Source organism: Pseudonaja textilis, chromosome 4 (assembly GCF_049901715.1).
Source record: "Pseudonaja textilis isolate UNSWEBS1 chromosome 4, rPseTex1.2, whole genome shotgun sequence".
Taxonomy (NCBI): domain Eukaryota; kingdom Metazoa; phylum Chordata; class Lepidosauria; order Squamata; family Elapidae; genus Pseudonaja; species Pseudonaja textilis.
The window spans coordinates 6291181-6314748 of NC_141993.1; the positions used below are offsets into that span (position 1 = coordinate 6291181).

Consider the following 23568-nt stretch of genomic DNA (forward strand, 5'->3'; position numbering starts at 1 on the left):
TGAACAGCAACGATGGCAAAAATACACCTTCGCCCCTCTTCTGATGGGCAAGGAATGAGTGCAAACTTTGCTTTAAATGGGACCAGACAAACTGAATACAGGGTTGACGGCATCTGACGGCTCTCCTCCCACCCACCCCTTGAAATCTGCCCCCCACAAACCCACAAGGCGCTTAGGGATTCCGCCATTCACCGTCCGTCCGGCAGGCTCAGCTGCGGCTTCGGACTGAGGCTCCGGCATCTCGTCTCATTGATACCCCGGGCACGAGAGGCTCTCTCTCTCTCTTCTCTCTCTCTCTCTTCCCGGGATAATGAACAGATCAAGTGCCGAGCACAAAGCCAGCCACAGATGGTGCCAACAGTCAGGCCGCTTCTTCCCACCCAGGCCAGCCAAGCAGCTGCGTTTCCCCGCTTCCCCACCCTTTATTCAACCGGAGCGCAGACGTACAGATGGAGCCCCTTCATCTCCGCTTTCTGAGGGAGCCTCAAGGGTTGGATTGGGGCCCGTTTGCCAGGCTGAACGGCTTTTCTCCTGCTGAACGAAGCATTCGGAAGGCGACCAGGTCACCCCTCACCCCATCCCAGTTCTCCCTTCTCTTGGCTGGGCTATTATGTGGCATCTTTTCTGTCCCCTCACCAGGATCCTAGCTTCAGCCACAAAGGATTTATAGGACAAAGCCTACCTTGAATGATATAAGGACTCAAACGACAAAGGAGTTCACGCAGATACAGATGAACAGAGTTGGAAGGGGCCTTGTAGGTCATTTAGTCCAACCCTCCACCTAAGCAGACTTTACACCATTTTTGACAGGTATCAGTCCAGTCTCTTCCTGAAAGCCTCCAGTGATGCAGCTCCCACAACGTCTGAAGGCAATTTCTGTTCCATCGGTTGATTGTTCTGTCAGAAAATGTTTCCTTATTTCCAGGTTGAATCCCTCCTGGTTCAGTGTCCATCCATTATTCCTTGTCTGGCCTTCAGATGCTTAAGAATACAGCTTGACCCCCTCCTCCTCTCTGTGGCAGCCCCCAAAATATTGGAAGACTGCTATCCTGTCTCCCCTGTGGGCCTTCTCTTCCCTGGGCCAGGCCCAGTTCCTCTAACCGTTCTTCATATGTTTTAGCCTCCAGTCCCCTAATCATCCTGGTTGCTCTTCTCTGCACGCTTTCTAGAGTCTCAACATCTTTTTATAGTGTCTGTCTGTCTGTCTATCTTACAATGTGCGTGTGTGATGTGTGTGTGTATATATATTTGTTTTCTTAAGTTTTTATATATATATCTATCTATCTATCTATCTATCTATCTATCTATCTATCTATCTATCTATCTATCTATCCTTCCATCCATCCATCCATCCATCCATCTCTATCTATCTATCTATTTATCTATCTATCTATCCAACTCTCTATCTATTTATCTATCTATCTATCTATCTATCTATCTATCTATCTATCTATCTATCTATCTATCATAACAGAATACCAGAGTTGGAAGAGACCATCATCCGTTCTAGAAGGTCTTCTAGTCCAATAAAATAAAGCTTGACTCAAGGAGAACTTATTTTAATGTTCAGTTGCACTGTGTAGCATTCAGGAGTTCACACCTGTCTATTAAAGGAACAGGAGAAATGGGAATTCTAAAGCACTAAGGTGTAATTTCCTCAGTGGTGAAATTGGAGTCATCTTTGATCAAGCAGAAGAAAACCAGAAATGAATGAAAGGGTTTAAAAGTCAAGCCACCTTAACACACAGGATCACGACTGCGCTGGGAACCAGAGAGAGGGTTGTATAAAATAATTGTTTTGCTGTGTGTGGGTTGTCAAACTACCGTAGCTTCCACCGAAAATGTAGGAAAAACCTTCACAAATATGTCATTGGATGGATTGAATGAGTGGTCCTTGACTCAACAACAGTTCATTTAGTGTCCGTTCAAAGTTAAAATGGCACTGAAAATAGTGATTAAGGATCATTTTTCACACTTACAACCGTTGCAGCATCCCCATGGTCATGACAACTGACTCATACTTATGACGGTGGTAGTGTTCCTTTCTGTGTGTTACAGAAAGATCCACAAACTTGTTCTGACCCAGGGTTCATAAATTGTAATTAATCACAAACTTGTTTTAAAAGTAAAACCTATTTTATTGCAATGCTGGGAATTGTTTTTATTCCCAGCCGGAATTAATCTTAAACGGTCCCTCAAAATAAGCACACACCTTTCAGTTTTATGGAATGCTGCCAAAAACAGAAGTATCCAATTAACTAGAGAAGAAACAAACTGAAGTACAAGAAAAAAAACCAACCAAAGTACACAGAGCTTCAAGGAGGACTCGGAATCTATCGAACTACTTTGCTTCCTGCAAAGGTTTCATCATCTTGGCCTGACTTTTATACCTTATGGGGTGTGTGTGTGTGTGCAATCACCTCCCAGTCTTACTCCTGAGTCGCCCCTTTTGTCTCAGCTGCTCTCGCCTTCTAGCAGCTCTGCGCACACGCTCACTGGGAACAGGCTCCCCTTATTCCTCTGCCTCGCTGCTGCCAGACACCAAAGGCAGCACCCCACTCCCAGATGGTCCTGGCCCCATCTCTGCATCGGACGCAGGACCCTTGTCCAAGTCCTCTCCAGACTTTCTGACTGGTCCCTGTTCTTCCCCACTGTCTGACACTGCTATTGTCTGCATAGGCTGCTGGCAAACCACAACAAAACTACTATCCTTTGGCTGATGAATGAAATCGAATTCTAAGAAAACCCTTTTCTTAATTCTAAGCAAAAAAAAATTCTTCCCTTTGGAAAAAAAAATAAATCTGTACCTATTTTTACGGGGGAACTTCCAGTAGATACATCTGATACCTTATACAGCTAGTCTTTGACTTACAAAAGTTCACTTAGTGGCCATTTGAAGTTACAATGGCACGGAAAAAAAGTGACCGATGAGCATTTTTCACACTTACGACCGTGGCGACATCCCTTGGTTTATTGCCTGACTACTGACTCACATTTATGATGCGATCCCCTTTGGCGACCGTCTGACAAGCAAAATCAAGGGGCAGCCAGATTCACTTAATGGCCATGTTACTAATTTAATGACAGCAGTGCTTCACTTAACAACGGTGGCAAGGAAAGTCATCGAAGGGGACAAAATTCGCTTAATGGACTTCTCACTCAACAACGTAACATTTTGGGCTCAATTGTGGTTGTAAGTTGAGGACTATATACACCATATAACAGAGGTGAAGAACGATGCTGACTCTGAAATTTTGGGAGTTGAAGTCCACAAGTCATAAAAGAGGCATTGTTCCCCACCCCTACCATATATCATTACAACACACACACACACACACACACACACACACACGTATATATGCGAAATACCACTCACACATCATCACAAAAATGGAAACTCTTCTCTTCTGCTTGTGTTTTGCATTTGGAGCAGATTTCTTTTCAGGTGTGGGAAGGGGAGTGGAACTCCTTAGCATCAGAGTGTATTATTATTATTATTATTATTATTAATAATAATAATAATAATAATATAGGAAATACTCTAAATGCTCTGATGGTCATTTTGAAAAATCCTTTCTCAGTGAGTACCTAGAAGCCAAGAGGACCATATGTGCCAAATTTCAAGTCTGTAGGCTTTACGCTTCTGGAGATTTTGTGAGGATGCGTGAATGGTATTTCACTTTTATATATAGATAAAAGGTAGGTAGGTAGGCAGGTATGTAGGTAGGTAGATAGATGGAAGATATGGACTATATGAGAAAAAAAACTGTTTAGTAAATATTTTGATGGTTGTATAATTGAGGTCAATATGGAAGATAGTATGCTTTCTAATAATGATTGATATTATCTTATACGTTTGTATGTACATGATTATAATGTTTATGTTGATGTTTATATTTTAACACTTTGGGCACCTAGAAAACACACTGTTCAATACAGAAATGGAATTTGTGATACAAAACAATAAAAATACTTATAAACCAAAGAATAAAAAATAAAATTCTCTGCACAACAGATATTTGTCCTCACTGTTTGAACTACCTACCACCAATTCATCAACTCAAGTATAACTTCTTTGATTTTTCAACCACGGTTCCTAAGGAAGGTTAGTCTTCCTCCAAACCTTGCCATCTTTCAAAATAAATCCTACCGGCTTAAACAGGTGTTTTCGTGCCTGTTGATATTGTCATGCAACTAAAACAAACAACCGTACAATTAGGAGAATTGACGCAGACCGAGCCCGTCAGACCGAAGAGATCTGGAAGGAGCCTCATTGGATCATGCCTTTGCTAAATGCGCTCCGTGTCATGAGACACACACAATGATAGCTTCTGGAACCATCTGACAGCATTACGCCCTGTTGCAAAATGCTGTGGTAAGCATCTGAGCAGACGCTAAATGAATGAATGGGGCTTTCCGGATGGGCAGTGAGACACAAAGGTTTGGCCCGACTAATCTATTTACCCATTATGATACCCTAGTATTAGTTACAGTTTATCACCTTGGTAAATCACCCCCTCTTGTTAAGTAACATGTTCAAGGTGCAGTACCCTGTTATTTATAGGCAAAGGGGATATTTATGGCTCAGAGACAGGTGGAGAAGGGTCAGGGGAACCAGTCGAGTATTTTAACCTCCTTTGCTTTCTGGGAGAAAGAGAGAGAGAGAGAAAAGGGAGAGAGAAGAGAAAGATATAGGGAGGGAGAAGGAGAAAAAGAGAGATAGGGAGAGACACAGAGAGAGAAAGAGAGAGAGAAGAGAAAGAGATAGGGAGAGAGAAAGAGAAAGAGAGATAGATAGAGAGGGAGAGACAGAGGGGAAGAGAGATAGAGAGAGAAGAAAAAGATAGAAAGGGAGAGACAGAGAGGGGGAGAGAGAAAGAGAGAGAAAGAGAGGGAAGAGACAGTGGGAAAAAGAGATAGGGAGAGAGAGAAAGAGAGAGGAGAGAACGAGAGAGAAGGGAGAGAGAAGAGAAAGATATAGGGAGGGAGAAAAAAGAGACAGGGAGAGAGACACAGAGAGAAAGAGAGAGAGAAGCGAAAGAGATAGGGAGGGAGAGGCAGAGGGGAAGAGAGATAGAGAGAGAAGAAAAAGATAGAAAGGGAGAGACAGAGAGGGGGAGAGAGAAAGAGAGAGAAAGAGAGGGAGAGGAAGAGACAGTGGGAAAAAGAGATAGGGAGAGAGAGAAAGAGAGAGGAGAGAAAGAGAGAGATGGAGAGAGAGACAGAAAGAGAGAGAGTGAGAGAGAAGAGAGAGAGTGCATAAGAGGATTGTGGCTTTTGCTCTCCTTAAACTGCACTGAGATTTCCATAGGAAACTTATGGCTACTTGTGTGCCAACTGCTTAGAAGTCACACATTACACACACTCCCAGCCGGGGGTGGTGGTGGGGAGATGCATGGCCTCAGCGCCTGATCTTCATTCATAGCTGCTAAGGGTTACATTGCTTTGGGGGAAATAAAAATATAAGCCAGCATCGTTTTAACAACATCCTTTACAAAAGGGGCAGCATTACACCCCCGTACAATCCAGCTCCTTACACGGAGCATTCACAGTGTCAGATGCTGCATGGCTAGAAATGTTAAGGGAGCAAACCAGCTGGGCAAAGCCAGGAGCCCAAAATTATTATTTGAAAGCTGCTGTGAACAGTCGAGAAGGACTGCGTTTCAAACGGCCACAATTGGGCCCAACCATTTATGTTGCTAAGCGAGGCATGCATTAAGCGAGTTTTGGTCCTGTTTTATGACCTTGCTTGTCACAGTTGTTAAGTGAATCTGGTTTTCCCTGATGGACTTGGCTTGTCAGAAGGTCACAAAAGGGGAATCATGCGACACCCACCTCCCCCGGAGACACAGCGACTGTCATAAATACAAGTAGTACTTGACTTAGGACCAGTGGTAGGATTTGGCCGGTTTACACCGGTTCAAAAAACCGGTTGTTAACTCTCTGAGCAGTTTGGTGAATTGGTTGTTGGAAGAAATCATTAGGGAAAAGAACTGGTTGTTAAATTATTTGAATCCCACCACTGCTTAGGACTGCAACTGAGCCCAAGATTTCTGTTGTTGAGTGAGACGTTTGTTAAGCAAGTTTTTCCCCCCTTTTACAAGTTTTCTTGCCTCTGTTGTTAAGCGGTTCCCTGCAGTTGATAAGTTAGTCACCCAATTTTTAAGTGAATCTGGCTTCCCCATCATTTTGGCTTGTGAGGAGGTCACAAAAGGGAGAATCAGGTGACCATGGAACGCTACAACGGTGTGATGACCCAAAGGGGCGTGGCACAAAGGCAACACAGTCAGATAAGCAATAAAAGTCCCTTTATTATCTCCAACTTTGCCCCCAGTGACCAGATTACCTTCGGGCTGCAGAAAAACTCTCCCAGGAACAGCCTTTGGCTGCAGAAAATTAAGTCCAAAACATGGTAAACACAAACTCTAACTTAACGTCCAATCAAGCCAAACTGAAGAAATTAGTTTGGCAGAGCAGGAGCAAGAATTCCAGACTTGAAGGCATGGCAAAATTCATATGGTTGGGAAAACGCCAGGAACACAGATAAGCCATGACAACACAAGATAAAATCACATTTGCTCCCAACAGCCTGCCACACACCACTTGCCTTTATTATAAACTGTGTTCCCAGCTGTGGCTAATGAAGGGAATCAGGACCCTTTCCTCCCCCATAAGCCATGCAACCCACATTGCTCTCTTCTCCATTCCTCCCTGTGTGCCCTAGGATGAAGAGGAGGTGGGCCTGGGTCTTCCTCTGAACTCCGTCTCCCCTTTTCTGCCTCACCCCTGCTCTGCCCAGCTGGACTCTGCCCTTCCCCAGTTTCCTCCACAGCCAATGGAGCCACTCTCCCATCCCCTGTCAGCTATTCATCCTCGGATTCAGACTCCGACAGGAGCATGACACGTGGTTGTAAGTATGGACTCACTGCAAAGCATCTGAATTTTGATCACGTGACCTCGAGGACGCTGCAAAGACTGTGAAAAACAGTCATTGAAAGTAACTTTTTCAGTAGCGTCGTAACTTGGAATGGTCACTAAATGAGCTCCTATAAGTCAAGGACTACCTGTTGCTCCATGCCAACAATGTCGACATACGTGTTAATTCATTTTCATACACAGGGATCCTAAAGAAAACAAGGTCAAAAGCAAGAGGCTGAATTTTGCTCTTTGCTTCCTAAAGGTGCGTGTGTGTGTGAAAGGCTCATCATTAGTTTTTTGTGAAGGATCTGCAGCTGAATTGCTGATAAAGGGATTTATTTCTTTATTTAATTAAAACTCCACTTTACAACTCAAGCCTCCTTTGCCCTTTGGCCTGAGGACCCAACGGCAGAGTTTGATGCTGGAGAAGTGTCTGCTGGATTGATGGCAAGAGTCCACCTGGTGAGGATTTATATTAGATGAAGGATTTGTATTCTTTAAATCTTTCCCCTCCTCCTCTTCCTCCTTTAGCCAGTTAGACCTGAAGAAGCTTGCTGGATGAGAAGCAAAATGTTTTCAAAGGAGATTTTTTTTTTTTTTTGCCCTTTGGAAAAAAGCTCCTTTGGGACAACGCTGATCTGGATGATTTGAGAATCTCCATAGAACTTCTCCCAAGTGAGAGTTTTCCATAATTGCTTTGTTTTGTTTGAAACAGAACTCCAGATATCTCCAATATTCTATCTGCCTTGGTCTGGCCAGAGTCCTTTTTTTCCCTCTTTAGTCAGTTCCTTTAGCCGGAACTGGAAATACCTTTAATAGTGCATGTTATGTGTCTCTACATGTGACAGCACCTAGCTGATCTTAGCTGAGCGATATGCCAAGCAGGGTCGGAAACCTATGAGCACTTGACTAAGAGGCCACCAAGAAATTTCATGTTGTATCTTCTAAATCAGAGGTCTCAAACTTGACAATTTTAAGACTTGTGGACTTCAAACTTGACAATTTTAAGACTTGTGGACTTCAACTCCACAGCCTTAAAGTTGCCAAGTTTGAGGACCCCTGTTCTAAATACATGTTTCTTCCCTGTTACAGTATTGCAGGAAAGCTTGAGAAATTAGTTTAATAATAATAATAATAATAATAATAATAATAATAATAATAATAATAATAATAATAATAATAATAATAATAATAATCCAAGCATAAGCTATGGTTGTCCCAGTAGTAATGTACGGCTGTGAGAGTTGGGCCACAAGGAAGACTGAACAATGATGAATGGATGCTTTCAAACTGTGGTATGGGAGAAGACTCCTGAACGTCTCTTTGGACTTCAAGGAGATCCAGTCAGTCGATCCTGAAGGAAATCAACCCTGACTGTTCTTTGGAAGTAAGCATGCCCAGATATGCAGGGCTGTTTCTGGCTGTCTCCCCGCCCTCTCACCTCTGAATATATTATCTTTGTCTTGCATTTTTCCCCCGTGTACCTAAGTGCTCTTCCTAACAATGCATTCAGCTGCAATTCTGGAGATCGGGCATAGGAAATTTTGAGTATTCGGGGAACTGGCGAATACCGCCTCTGACCGGCCCCACTAACCCCCATCTCTTCTCTGCCACAGGGGTTCTTCGGCACAGGGAAGCCCATGTATTAATTACAGTTCAGACACTAGCTGAGAAGAATTGTGGGCCCCATGTTAAAAGAAAAAAAAAGCCAACATTAAAAGTTAGATCAACTTGTCTCAGTTAGGATGACAAACCTGATGGATCGGTGAGAAGCTACAATGGTAACAGTGGAACGAGGAAAGAAAAAAGCTTCTTAAAGTGCTTTTTTTTTTTTTAAAGCTACCTACTGTAACCGATTTTGACACATCCTGGATAGACGGGTAAGTGGCTTCTCAGACAATTGCGACAATTTATTGCTGTATTTTTCTTGTCGACATGATTATATCTTTGGGTGATATGTCTAGGCAGTAATTGTATGGTAAGTTGCACATCTTTATGACTAGTCCTCTTAATATTCTTGTTTTCTGGGATTTCCTCTTTAACAAACACAAATAAAAGTGTGTGGGTTGCAGGCAAAAACACCTCACTAAAAGTACAAGGTTTAGACATCAAGAGGTTTCAGGCAGGAGAACTGTCATTCTACACTCTGGAGAAGAAAAATAAAAGTATCGTTTGCAGTAATGGGTTAGCAATATAGGCAGTCCTCAAAGTACGACCTATGACTGAGCCCCAAATTCCCGTTGCTAAGTGAAGACAGCCGTTGAGTTTTGCCCCCCTTTTACGACTTCTCTTGCCCACAGTTGTTAAGTGAACCTCTATAGTTGGTTGCAAAAAGGGAGTCACACGATCCTAGGATGCTGCAACCGTCATAAAAATGAGTCAGTTGCCAAGCATCCAAATGTAAATCATGTAACTACAGGGATGCTGAAATGGTCGTAAGTGTGAAAAATGGCCATAAGTCACTTTTTTCCGGTGCCATGGTGACTTCGAACGGTTACTAAACAAATTCTTGTAAATCAAGGACTACCTGTACAGTATTTTGGGGGGGTGGGGTGGGGGAAGATGCTCATTTATAATAGAATTTTCTAGAATCCTCTCCCCCCTTTTTCCTTTATCACACTCTCAGGATTAATTTAGCAGTTAATGAGCAATAAGACACATTTTTTTTTTAAAAAAAAATAATTTTAAACGAAGATCTTCAGGCTTCGGACAAACATGTTATTATTATTTCTTACAACAATCAGACAAGGTGGAGCATGTGTCACAAAAAAAAAAAGAAAATGCTGTTTTAATCAACCAAATAATTAAATCAGCATTATACTGCAATTCTTAAAGACAACAGTTTTTGCTCCAAGCTTCTGCGTAGCTTGAAAACAGATGGTGTTGCTTTAATAAATAGCACAGACCTGCTCAATAATTTTTGAACCATGCTAACTAAGCCTTAACATTCATATTGTTTTTCCCCCCTGTTAATTAGTTTAGCATAATAAAATTAATTCAAAATGCACAGTCAGGTGGAAGATTAGGAATATTAACTTGTTGGGAAGAAATACAATGTAAAAGTAAACAGGGCAGCTCAATGATTTCTTCAGTTTTGTTATTTACTTATTTATGCTACTAAACGGTGATTTACACTGAACAGGGCATCACGTTTAATTTCTATTAAATACAGCAAAATGAAATGATTATTTTTGCCCGCAGCAGCAGATCCATTGCAGGGATTTTAGCTTAATTATAAATAGCTAAAGAATCCTTAAAGGTTGCTATTACCGAATGCAATGTAAAGCAATGAAAAATGATATATTCAAAAATTGAAATATTCCAGATTATGCAATGGGGTAATGATGCCCACACGGTGCTTGTTAACTCTGGACTGAAAGTAGCAAGGAGAAAATTCCACAAGGCAGGAATTGGTCTGCTGCAATTGGACACAGGGAAGGGGGCAGGCAGGACCACGCCATTGGGTGAACATGGTTTGGGAAGTAAAGGGTGGCACCCAGATGGGAAGGGGAAGGGAAGGGGAAGGAGGGAGAAAGGAGGGAGGGAAGGAAGGAAACTGGAGGGAAGAAAGGAAAGTGGTAGGGAGGGAGGGAGGAAAGTAGAAGGGAAGGAAGGAGGGAGGGAGGAGGGAAGGAAGGAAACTGGATGGAAGAAAGGAAAGCAGTAGGAAGTGAGGGGGGGAAGAAAGGAGGGAGGGAGAGAAGGAGGATGGAAGGGAGGGAGGAAGGACGGAAAAAAGGAAGGAAGGAAGTAGGTAGGGACTCTCATGAGCTCATGGGAAGTGGAAGGATTTATGCTCCTTGCAGACAGCTGGTTATTTGCATCCGTCATTGAGGCCACTTGGGGGGTTTATCTGTGTCCTCAGGATCATGTGAGTAGTGCTAATAGTTCCTGTCATCTGCATTTTTTTTCCTCTGGAAATGCATTTCTACTACCACAACATTTGAAGGATGTTCATCCCAAAGCGCATGGCTAAAAGTCTATGACCCTGAGGACACAGATAAACCTCCAGGTAGCCTGAACGACCCTCTCAAAGGATGCAAATGACCAGCTGTCTGCAAGAAATATAAAGCTTTCCATTCCCCACCATCCAGTCAGAGCTAGAGAAGCTTCTTGGATCAGAAGCAAAACATCTTCAAAGAAAAAAAAATCAAGAAAGCCCGGCTGCCTCCTGAAAGAAGCACCTTCGGGGAATGAATGGCTGTGTGTCAAGGACTACCTGCATTTATATACCACATTTATATAGCCAACCATCTGACAAAAAAGCAACTGATTCTTATTTTGTTCTTTTCTTTTTTAATACCACATGGTCCTCCATCACTGAGAAGAGATCGGACAGCTTGGTTTTGAGTCTCCTGTTTGAGCTTGGACTAGAAGACCTTCCAACTCTGTCACTCTGTTGTTCTGTCGTTTCCCACCCTGGCTTAAAGGTAAAGTTAAAGGTTCCTCTTGCACCTACTTGCTAGTTGTTTCTGGCTCTAGTGGGTGGTGCTCATCTCCATTACAAAGCCGAAGAGCCAACGCTGTCCGAAGACGTCTCCATGGTCATGTGGCCAGCAGGACTAAACACTGAAGGCACATGGAACCCTGTTCCCTTCCCACCAAAGGGGTCTCTATTTTTCTACTTGCATTTTTTACGTGCTTTCGAATTGCTAGGTTGGCAGAAGCTGGGACAAGTGACAGGAGCTCACTCCGTTACGCGGCGCTAGGGATTCTAACTGCCAAAATGCCGACCTTTCTGATCTGACCCTGGCCTACATCCCTGGAATTCACTGAGAATCCCCATCCAACTATTAGCTGGCTCAGTTCCTGAGTAGCCTTTTTTGCAGCTTTGACGGACTCAGGGTCAAACTGATTGATTAAAAAAACACACACACACCACAAGTGAACTAGCACCTCCGATTTGTAGTTCTTGAGCATCCGGGGGCCTGCGTTGACTGATCGCTTGTATGACAGAGATATTGCTTATGAAAGCATCTTGAAGATAAGCTGCCAAGAACAGGGAGCAGGATGCCCTCTGATGTTTTCAAAAGGTCACAAAACTCCAGTATTGTATAACAATTCCATAAAAAAGATTTTTATCTGCTTGAAACATCTCCGGCTATTCAACTTTCTTGGCATGCTAACATGGCTTAGGATAGAACTAAACCTATATTCCTAGGTAACTGAAGAAACGAAGCCATTCTCTGACCTGGCCCAAAGAACTCTTAAATGTAGGTTTAGAGAGAAGAAGTGAAAATCATTGAGCATAATATAAACATAAATTACGCTGAGCATTATTAAGCGAGGAAGAGAAGGAATAACTAAAGAAATAACAGAGCTTTGTTTACACTCTTCCTAAATGGAGCTTTTGGGGTATTACTCCCAATGGTGGGATTCAAATAATTTAACAACTGGTTCTCTGTCCTAATGATTTTTCCAACAACCAGTTTACCAAACTGCTCAGAGAGTTAACAACCGGTTCTCCCAAACTGGTACAAACTGGCTGAATCCCATCGCTGATTACTCCTCAGATAAACTGTGTTGCCTGTTGTGTATGTATAAAGACAAGCAAAAATGTTCAATTCTGCAGTTGATAAGTTTACTTGGCTGACCTTAGAAAGTACACAGAACAAGCCTTAGTTATAGTATTTGGATGGAAAACCATCAGAACATTGCAAAGTCTAGAATAGACTAGAACTGGGACGTCAAAAACTCCTTCCTACAGAAGGCAAAACCAAGGACCACGTAAGAAGAGTTCTTCTGAGTTCTTCAGAGTCTGGAATATGTTTGAGAGATTGCAAAGAGCCGGAATGGGTCAACTCGCCATGGGACAATTTCGCAATTGGATTTAATTATTTTAAATAAAAATTTAAATATGTATGTATGTATGTATGTATGTATGTATGTATGGCATTCAGCTTTGTTTGGGTATTTTCCCACGTCATTACAGTTGTGCCTCCAACCAGCCACATACATTGGACAGACCAATAGAAGAATTAGTACCTGCCTGGATGAACACAAAAATGCAGTCAAAAAGCTGGAACACACTTCCTCACTACTCCAACATATGAAAGCAACAGATCATAGCGTCAACTTCAATGGCACCAAAACTCTAGCCACCAAAACCCTAACCCCAGCCACAGAATCATCAGAGAAGCCATAGAGATTGAAAAAAGACCTGAAAGCATGAATAGAAGAGATGATTCCACCAGACTCTCAATTATTTGGAAGCCTGCACTCTCAAACAAAAAAATCTCCACACCACAAGCCAGGCAAACACCTGGGCACAAACAGATCCCCCCTGATACCTCCAGCTCAAACACACCCCAACCAGGCACCCAGATGAAACCTAGCTTCGTAACAAATGATAGCTGTCCATTTACTCGGAGCCAAGCTGCACTAAAAGCCTCCAATACAGGAACGCAATGTTGCCAGCCAACCAAGACAAAAAAAGCCACAAAACAGACAGAAGGTATTAGAAACATCAATCAAGCAGAACACAGCAAACTCCAAGACCAATAAACACAGACCAAGACTCCCAACCAATCAGGATGAAGAAAAAAACATTCTGGCAGAGCAGTAGGCTAGCCCCAAATTTAAAACTGAAACAACTGTAAAAGTCTGACTCATAGATGAACACAATAGAGAAGCCTGATGATGGCAGATGAGATTCTTCCGAAACGTTGCTACAACTTTAAAAGCACAACTCTAATGACGTGGGAAAATACCTGAACAAAGCTGAATACCATACATGTAAGTACCATAAAAACTTAAGAATATGAATATATATATATATATATATATATATATATATATATATATATATATATGTGTGTGTGTGTGTGTGTGTGTGTGTGTGTGTGTGTGTGTGTTTGTGTGTGTGTGTCATTCATATGGCATTCTGTCCCTCCTTTTGCATCCTTTCTTTAATGATTCTGTTCCACCATTTCTTTGATATTTATGTAACTCTTGTCCCACGGTGAGTTGGCCGTAGTGATTGTGAGTTGTCCTAGGACCTTGCAGAGCAGTGTTACCTTCGTGGTATCCCATTGGAAGCAAAGTAGAATTAAAACAAAGAAGGAAAGAAGAAAAGGAGGAGTATGAAGTACAGTGAAAGGAGGAGGAGGAGACGTCCATTATAGGACAGAACCTAGATGCAGTATCCATTCAAAATGAGCTTAGAGCAGGGGTCCACAACCTGTGGGCTATGGCCCACTATTGATTCACTGCCTATTTGCAACCAGGCCACATGAGAGGCCGGCTGGCATGCACAGCCCCATTTGTGCAAGCATCGCGGGGCCTCGTAGTCCCGCTTGTACACATGCATGTGCCTGTCCCTCCCACAAAAACCATCCCCTCTTATCTCTCTCCCAGCCAACCCGGAAAGGCTGAGGAACTCTGGCTTAGAGAATGAGAAGGAAAGGACTCTGTTCAGGCTCAAAGGCTGTCTTGTCATTGATCCAGTTAGTGCATTTGTTCCTTTTTCTGGAGTTAAGAGGACTGGATTTGCTTAACAGGTTAAGCCAAGTCCACCCATGCCTGCCCACATTGACTCAAACAACCAAAGCAACCTTAGCCAGTTCTGCAGATGAATAAACTGGTTTTTACTTGACCTGTTGAAGTCTTTTTTTTGCAAGCCCTGCCAGTATCCAATTGCATTAGAAAATATCTCATTCTCCCCGCTCCCTCGATGCAGGGAGATACATTAATAATCTCTTCCCCGCTGCACAAATACGTGTAGATTTGGCCTTGATGTGCAAAAAAGAACTTCAGAGAGCCTGCAATAACTAAGGGCTCTCAGGGGTTGGAAGTGACTATTCAGGATTTCTGGGAGGCCTGCTGTGCAAAGGAACAAAGAACAGTTCCATTCACTGATGCAGTTCGGGGCGGTCTTAACATATTCTTGGATGGAGGGCGGGCATACCAAGCTGCAACGCTGGAAAAAGATGGGTTGACTTGGCTGTAAGCCTGTATCTTTATGTGGTACCAGATGAAGAGTCTCTCAAACCTTTCTGGAATTCTTTGTGCTATTACGATTAAGGGAAAGTTTTATAGTAACGAGGGAGAGGGAAAGAGAAAAGGACAGAGAGGTGGAATAGAGATGGATGGATGGTTGGATAGATAGATAGAGAGAGTCAGTCAGTCAGACAGACAGATATGGATGGATGGTGGGAGGGTGGGTGGGTGGGTAGATAGACAGATAGATAGACTGATAGATATAGAGAGACAGATTAGATAGACAAGAAAGACAAGATAGATAGATAGATAGATAGATAGATAGATAGATAGATAGATAGATAGATAGATAGACAGACAGACAGACAGACATGGATGGATAGAGGTAGATGATAGACAAGACAGACAGATAGACAGATATGGATGGATACACAGGTAGATAGACAGAGATATGGATGGATGGATAGATAGAGATAGATAGATAAGATAGATAAATAGACAGATAGCTATTGATAGATAATAGATACAGACAGACAGAGAGATAGATGGTAGTTGGATGGATGGATGGATGGATAGATAAGATGACAAATAGATAGATAGATATTTAGACAGATAGACAGACATAGATACAGACAGACAGACAGACAGATGATAGACAGATGGTAGGCAGATAGGTAGGCTGGGAGTCACTTATTTATGTAGGTTTTATGCTCATTAGCCCACATAGTTTGGCCTTATCCTGCTATTATTTTGAGTAGCCAAATTGATAATACGATTGTTTATGAATTGTTGCCACTTCTTGGATTTGTCCCTAATATGTGAGATCTGTTTCGACATGAAGAATTGTAGTTTGGCTAAAAGAGTAATCAGACAAATAGAAAGGTCAAATTCATATACGATTCTTAGCAACGGGTTGCTGATATATATGATTGCCACTAATTATTATTTTTTTAACTAAGGGCAAGGAAGAAGATTTTCGAGTAAAGTAGTCAAAGGGTTTTTTAATTTTTTTTACTGTTTATAAAAGAATATCCCTCCGTCTCGTCCTTGCTATTCTTAGCAATTTTGAGGTTATGTTGATCATCATACACCCTACCTACGTATACAGGTAGTCTTTGACTTACAACCACAATTGAGCTCAACATTTTTGTTGTTAAGCGAGACATTTGTTAAGGGAGTTTTTGTCCCATTTTACAACCTTCCCTTGACGGAAGATCGCAAAAGGGGATCACGTAACCCCAGGGACACTGCAACCGTCATAGACACGAGTCAGCTGTCAAGCATCCACATTTTGATCACGAGACCATTGGAGAGGCTACAACGGCCGTGTGAAAAACGGCCATAGGTCCCTTTTTCAGTGCCGTCCAACCAGGGATGGGATTCTACCAGTTCGGACCAGTTCTACAGAACCAGTTGTTATGATTCTGCACAGTTCAGAGAACCAGCAAATCACGCCACTGACTCAGGCAACAGATTGCAGAAAGGTAGATCTGTGAGTGACTCTGTGATTCTGCAAGCAACTCAATCTGCCTGCCTGCTTTGCCTGATTTTGGGTAAAGGTTGCTTTAAAAAATATATATCAATATTTACGTAAATATTTACAATATTTTCATACAAGCCATGCTCACCCAGTCACATGACCACCAAGCCACACCCACAAATTAGGCCATGCCCACAGAACCAGTTGTTAAGAAATTTGAATCCCACCCCTGCTTCCAACGGCCACTAAACGAACTGTTGTCAGTGTAGAACTACCTGAATTTGTACTTTATCTTTGAAAACATTATATTTATTGTGTTGAATTAATGCTTGATTGATTAGCATAGTTGAATCATCATTGTTTTTAAAAGCACTGCTCCAGAAACTCTGAGTAAAATACTTTTACGTGGGCTCTTGAAAGCCAACTCTGTTGGTTCCCATAATCCAGGGGCGTCAAACTCAAGGCCCGCAACGTGGTTAGATCCTGGTCTACCCAGTGTGAAGAGAAAAAGATGCCAGCAGTTTGGGGAGTGGCATCAAGTTAGCCACGCCCACCCGGTCAGCCATGCCTACCCAGTTGACCACACCCACCCAGTCGGCCTCGCCCCCCGACCACACCGAGGTCAATGACAGCCCTGATGCGGCCCTCAAATGAAATTGAGTTTGATCCCTCCCTGCCATAGTCTGTCATGCAAGATATATGATTAACATTCTTTGCTTAGTAATGGCCATCTACAGTATTTGGAGTATTTCCTATATTATTATTATTATTATTATTATTAACATGCTCTGATGCTAAGGAGTTCTACTCCCCCTCCCCACCTGAAAAGAAATCTCTTTCAAATGCAAAACATAAGAAGAGGGGAGGAGTTTCAGTTTTAGTTTCACAGCACCAAGCAGCTTTAGCATACAGAACAGTTGAGCTAAGCCACACCCAGGTTCCTTGCAGTCTCCTTCTTCCTCACATAGCAAATATTGTTTCAGTTTCCAAAAGCCCTCAATTCTCTCACCCACTGACAGGACGCTAGCCAGATGAATACCGATGGATGCTGGTAGGCAGAGGCAGAATTTTCCCCCCTTATTTTCCTCCCCGAAAACTAAGCCCCACCACATCGTTTTGTAGTGAAGCACGGATATCCAGCTAGTCTGGAATAATTGCAGAGATGCGTTTGTTTCTGTCCACTTTCCTTTTCCTCCTGCGCATCCCGAATTAGGCAGCACTTGTCTTGAAATGGTGAAGGCTGATCTAATCAGCGATCCCATCTCCAGAGAATGACTTCATGTCGAACAACAGAAGACGGCCTTAAGCAGATTTACGCAGATCGCCCAGCGATTTGCAGGTCATCCATCGGCAGATCAGGCCAGCGTTAAGGCAAGGCGAAGTTTTGTTTGCACCAGGAAATGAAACATTACAAGCCAGGGCTGCTGACCCGGAGGTTTGGCTTTCTTGTCTCTGAGCTTGACCAGACGTTAAAAAAAACAACAACAACCACGGTATTCAGCTTATGATTGTTCTTGTTGCTGTGACTATGCTGCAAATACACCCAACGCCAGAATTGCAAAGACAGCAACAGAGAGCAAAATGGCACCCCCTACTTAGCTGCTTGAAGAGGAGCAACGATGGCACGACAAAGTAGCCACAGTGGTGCACTGGAATACTGGTAGTTCTTGGCTTATGACAGTTCATTTAGTGACTATTCCAAGTTACAACAGCCCTGAAAAACATGAGCCATGGCCATTTTTTCACAGTTATGACCGCTGCAGCACCCCCATGGTGACTTGATCAAAATTCAGATGCTCGGCCACTGACCCATGTTTATGACGGCTGCAGCATCCCAGCGTGACCTTCTGAGAAGCGAGGTCCTTGGGGAAGCCAGATTCACTTTACAACCAGGTTATGTTCTGACCAAGGCTTCCCGAGACTGTAATTAAGCACATACTGAGTTAAAACAACTCTTGTTTTATTTCAGCGCTGGGAATTATGTTCATTCCCAGCCGGTAATGAGTCCCAAACAGTTCCTTGAGATAAGCACCCACCTTTCTCTCCTTTGAATGGCTCCCAACAACTAGAGTTCCAAATGAATTATAAAAAACCAACCGAAGTGCAAAGTCCACACAGATCTTCAAGGTTGAATCTGAACAGAGCAAACAACTTTGCTTCCTGCGAAGGTTTCATCATCTTGACCTGTCCTTTATCCCTTAGGGGAGGGGCAATCACCTCCCAGCCTTACTCCTAAGTTGCCCCTTTTGTTTCAGCTGCTCTTGCAGGAGCAGTTCTAGGAATAGGCTCCCCTGGGTCCTCTGCCTCGCTGCTGCCGGATTCCAGAGGCTCTGGAGTCAACACGCAAGTCCCAGATGGTCCTGGCCCCATCTCTGCATCGGATGCTGGACCCTTGTCCAAGTCCTCCCCAGACTCCCAGACTGGTCCCTGTTCTTCCCCACTCTCCGATTCCGCTGCAGTGCCAGTGAACCACAACAGATTACTAAGTGAACAAGTGCAATGACTGTCAAGAATGGTCATAGAATGAGGACAAAGCTCACTTCACGAATCTCTCGCTTAGCAACAGAGAAGTTGGGCTCGCTTATGGTCATGAGTCGGGGGGCTACCTGGATCTGCAAGCATCACTGATGACAAAAGCGAGAGGCAATGAGGCCTCTTGTCATTTGAGAATTCAAACCAACAAGCACCTGCCATATAACGCCCAACAGACTCGATAAGAAAGACGGAAAGTCGTCTGGAGAGTCTGGAGTTGGAGATGGCAGAAGAGAAGGGAAAGAACTGGAGAGAAGAGAAGGTTCAGACCAACAGACTGAAGTTGAACGGCTGTGGCGAAAGAAAGCGAAGAGAGCACCAAAATCAACAGGTGTCCTTGGGTGCAACCCCCAGACATCTGGAACTCCGCCTGAATCCCACCAGCGTTGAGCAAAATCACCACCAGTCAATTTCAAACATCAGCTTTACTTGCAACTTGACTTTTAACTCTTATCGAAGGTCCCAGACCTCATTAGGAGTCAAGATCGCTCACTTCAAGGCAATGGCTAAGGAACGGCGCCGTTGTAACTGAGCAGTCACTAAAAGAACTGTTGTAAGTCAAGGACTACTTGTATCACCTGAACCAAGCACAACACTTACATGCTGTCTGAATTCAGTTCTGTCTGTTATGAGGTTCATTTGTCTCATTATAAAAAAGAGAGGGAGAGGGAGAGAGAGAGAGAGAGAGACAGCAGAGGAAAGCAATAGATAGGAACTTTTTAAATATTAAGAGGGAGGGAGGGAGGAAGAAAAGAAGGAAGGAAACTGGATGGAAGAATGGAAAGTGGGAAGAAGGGAGAAAGGAAAGGAGGAAGGAAGGAAGGAAACTGGATGGAAGAATGGAAAGTGGGAGGGAGGAAGGAAGGAAAGGAGGAAGGAAGGAAGGAAAGGAGGAAATAAAGGAGGAAGAAAACTGGATGGAAGAAAGGAAGGAAAATGGATGGAAGAATGGAAAATGGGAGGGAGAGAATGAGTAAGTGAGTGACTGAGCGAGGAAGGAAAGAAGCAAGGAAACTGAATGGAAGAAAGGAAAGCAGGAGGAAGGAAGGAAGGAAGGAAGGAAGGAAGGAAGGAAGGAAGGAAGGAAGGAAGGAAGGAAGGAAGGAAGGAAAGAAGGAAGGAAAGAAGGAAAGAAGGAAAAGAGGAGGAGGGAAGGAAGGGGACAGGAGGAGAGGGAGGGAGAGGAGAAGGAAAAGAAGGTGGAAAGGACCACCTGCTATTGTCACATTGTTTTCCAAAACATTTGTCGCATTCAATCAGCTTTCATTTCTTGATTTTTCACTCCTCTCTATTCCTTTTCATTTCTTATCTCTGAAGTTCAATTCCAGGCCAGCTGGGCAAACAATCTCAGCCAGCCTATTTTGGACCAGCTGCCAACAGGACCCAGTTACGCTGGGCATGTTGCAATTTGCTTTCCACCAAACTTCAGAAAGGATTACAAAGCACAACCTCTCCTCTGTTTGGCCACCTCCTGGCCACGCTTCCCTCGCGCAGAAAATTGACACATGCTACCTGGACTGTAACTCCACCTCGCTTGAGGATGGTGACATCATCCTGGTGCATGGATCCAAACGGTGGCAGAGTTTCCCTTTACAATCCCAACGGTCCGTCCGGATTTCTATTTTCCAATTTAGGAAGTTGAAACTCTGGATTATTATTATTATTATTATTATTTTACCCTCTTAAGCCACGATCAATTTCTTTCGCCGGCTGCAATCTACTCCTCATGTCAGTTCTCCCCATAGTTAAAAGTCAGAAACAAAAGACGAACAGTGCAACGAGAGTGGGAAGGGACCTCGGAGATCTTCTAGTCTATCCCCCTGCTCAAGCAAGAGACCCTAGATCCCCTTTCAGACAAATCGTTGTCCAGTGGCTTCTCAAAAAGAAGGACAACAGGAATAGTTGTGGTCATAATAGAAAGGATGTTTGCTTCAGCTAATTGCGGATGAAGGTTTCTTTGTACATCTATGTCTTTAAGAGTCATAATCAGATCGTAATTGATCAGGAACAATTTGGGCAGTGGGAAATCCAACCTACATTGGGTTTGAAACGGCACAGATATGATCTCCCCGCGCACAAATCCTCAAGGCTTCCAGAATTTACAACGGGAGGTGTTTGCCCAATGTCCGGCAGCCAAAACCACGGATGAATTTTTCAGAATTATCTCCTCTCATAACATTGAAGGATGGCAACAGGGGCAAAACGCTTCAGAGGCTTGGCGATGGGAGAAATCCAAGCAATTTAAGGGATGTGCAAAACCTGCTGAAGCTCAGGACAAAAAAAGCCTGTTTTCCCCTTCCCCGGATTCTCTTCACCATGGTTACAAACCAAATAAACCAAGCGCAAAAATATCTCGTTCAAGATCTGGTTTGAACCGGGCAGGTTTTTTTCCCCCCAAACAAAACCATCCCAGCGAAGGAGACTGGCATCGGGTTTCAACCGGGACTCCCAAGACTAACCCCAGGTGTGTTTTAAATCACCACAGCGACAACCATCCGACGAGGCAAACAAGCATCCTCAATGGAAAAAAAAAAAAGGGTCGGCTGCAGCTTGCAAGAGAAGTGATGTCTTTCCTTCCTTCTTCGGCACCTGACACACTTCTACCCACAATGCTCTCCCCTCCTTCCCTCCCTCTCTCCTGTGTCACGCACGTGCGCACACTTCCACCCCCCCACTACACACACACACCACCCTCAGAGTGGCTAGACCGAGCACACACACCCTGAAACGCCCCACATGCTTTCTCTTCCACCCACCCCTCTTCGAAGACAGCAACTTACCCACAAGTTATTTTTCATTCAAACCTAATCGGCTTTCGCGTGCCCACCGTGGGAAGGAAGGACTGAGTTTTCCTCCCTCCCTTTTCTTCTCGGGCAAGGAGGAGGAGGAGGAGGAGGAGTGGGGGAAAGAGCCAGGCCCATATGGCTGGAAAGACTTGGGAGCACCAATCATGTGGTCCAGAACAAAGAAAAATATGGGGGCTACCTTAATCTCAGGACCAAGCAGCTTGGAGCTATTTGCAAACCTGGGCTGGCTTTCCCCCTGGAGGACCGGCAGGCTGCTCACTGCTGTTCAAAAGGCTTTCCTCCCCCCTCCCCCTTTCTTCTTCTTCTTCTTCTTCTTCTTCTTTTTCTTCTTCCCCTGTCCAGCGCGCACACACACACACACACACACACACACACACACACACACATGTGCGCGCGCACACCCATCAATTATGCATTGCTTGTCTCCCGGTTTCCAGGCGAAACCAATCACAGATGGAGACTCTTGCTAATGGGCCCTCGCTGTACTTGCCAAGCGGTGATTTGTGTTTCCAGCAACAACCCTCCAGAGACAATGAAAGGAGAATTCGGGCTGGGCTTAGCCAACTTCACACACACACACACACACACACACACACACACACACACACACACGTCTGCTTGGAGGACAGACCTGAAGGGAGTAAGGAGGGAGGCCCCCCCCAACTGGCTAGCCTCCACCAGGCAGGGATGGGCAGCGGGTTTGAGAGAGCGGGGAAGGGAGGCTCTGGGACTCAGCCCTCCCCCTTCTCCCACATCCACAAGGATGGAGAGGGGGGGGGCATCCCAACCAGCCCACCAAACCCTCGGGGGGGGGGGAAATCCTCACCTCTGCTCCTGTATGTTCCTGGCGGGTGTGCTTTCTTTCTGGAGTGTCTAACAGGCTGCTTCGATCCTCCCCCATTCTACCCATCACTTACACCGAGGCGTCTCAATGCACAAGATCCCGCTCACCGACATAGATACACGCGCGTGCGAGACAAGCCGACACGGTCCCTTTGCCAAAAGGAAAAAAAAAAGGGGGGGAGGAGAGAGAGAGAGAAGGAGAAGAGACGGAGAAGGAGGAAAGAAAACCCGGGCATCTCACATTTCAAACTTGCCAGGAGGAGGAGGAGGAGGAGGAGGAAGAGCGGTGGGGTGCTTGGAAGACTGGGACAAAGGCTGGCTTCCGAGGGCTCCGCCGAAGAGCAGGGAGAATCCTCTGCGGATCAATTCACCATCGGAAGCTACAATTGCCTAGCAAATTGTTATGGGGGGAGTGGGGGGGTCCTGACCGAAAGGGCTCCTGTTTGAGACACTGTGGGTGGGCAGGATCTCCCATCCCCCACCCTTCCAGAGACACCGTTGACGACATCCATCGAAGCCGTCACCGTTAAGCGAGAGTGCCCGGAGGAAGGGAGGTTCTGCTTTTGGAGAAGACATGGATGCTCGATTGGGGATTCCAGCATGAAGGCTGGGCGCTCTCCCCCTCCCCCTAGAAAGTAAGGGGAAGGGGATAGAGACACCACCTGTAGGGGGAAGAGCGACGTTTGTCTGGGCAGATGATTTGGGCAGGGAGGAGGAAAGGAGGCTGGTTGTTATCTCCTTCAGAACTGGGTCCGAAAATTAGGTTGGGGGGGGCAGCAGACTGCTAGCCTGACTGTATTCATCACTTAGAACCCTGGGAAAATGCAGTATTTACTCTAGTTTACATGGGCTAATTCTTTAAACAGCTGTGGCAATTCAGGATCTGCTTATTTCATTCTCCTAGAGCCATGTTTTTGATTTGGTCAGATGACTAAATGAATAAAGGTTCTGTTCTGTTCTGTTCCATCCCATTCTGTATTTTCTATTCTATTCTATTCTATTCTATTCTATTCTATTCTATTCTGTTCTGTTCTGTTCTGTTCTGTTCTG

General features: G+C 44.2%; 1 protein-coding gene across 10 annotated transcripts in view; it reads right to left on the reverse strand.

The window, feature by feature from the left end:
* ZMIZ1 (zinc finger MIZ-type containing 1) overlaps positions 1 to 23568 on the reverse strand; it is a 385595-nt gene that overhangs the window by 70803 nt on the left and 291224 nt on the right. The window contains exon 1 of one of the 10 annotated variants that reach the window (XM_087933825.1): positions 21649 to 21921. The exons of the other annotated variants lie outside the window; for them this stretch is intronic. The gene's annotated coding sequence lies outside the window, so the exon portion shown is untranslated. Of the gene's footprint in view, positions 1 to 21648; positions 21922 to 23568 lie in introns of those variants that run through there. 10 annotated transcript variants of the gene reach the window in all.